Source organism: Haliotis cracherodii, unplaced genomic scaffold, assembly GCF_022045235.1.
Source record: "Haliotis cracherodii isolate W230 unplaced genomic scaffold, xgHalCrac1.p SCAF_9, whole genome shotgun sequence".
Taxonomy (NCBI): domain Eukaryota; kingdom Metazoa; phylum Mollusca; class Gastropoda; order Lepetellida; family Haliotidae; genus Haliotis; species Haliotis cracherodii.
The window spans coordinates 1,544,448-1,545,000 of record NW_027266343.1 but is presented as its reverse complement, the minus strand read 5'-3'; positions in this window follow the sequence as shown (position 1 = coordinate 1,545,000).

Genomic DNA, 553 nt, shown 5'->3' with positions numbered 1-553 from the left:
TGCATCCTGTGTCCATACAGCAGCAGATGCACCTTGTGTCCATCCAGCAGCAGATGTACCTTGTGTCCATCACTGTAGCAGATGCCCCTTGTGTCCATCACTGTAGCAGATGCCCCTTGTGTCCATCACTACCGCAGATGCACCTTGTGACCATCACTACCGCAGATGCACCTTGTGTCCATCCAGCAGCAGATGCACCTTGTGTCCATCACTACCGCATATGCACCTTGTGTCCATCACTACAGCAGATGCACCTTGTGTCCATCCAGCAGCAGATGCACCTTGTGTCCATCACTACCGCAGATGCACCTTGTGTCCATCCAGCAGCAGATGCACCTTGTGTCCATCACTACCGCAGATGCACCTTGTGTCCATCACTACCGCAGATGCACCTTGTGTCCATCACTACAGCAGATGCACCTTGTGTCCATCACTACAGCAGATGCACCTTGTGTCCATCCAGCAGTAGATGCACCTTGTGTCCATCACTACAGCAGATGCCCCTTGTGTCCATCCAGCAGCAGATGCACCTTGTGTCCATCCAGCAGCAGAT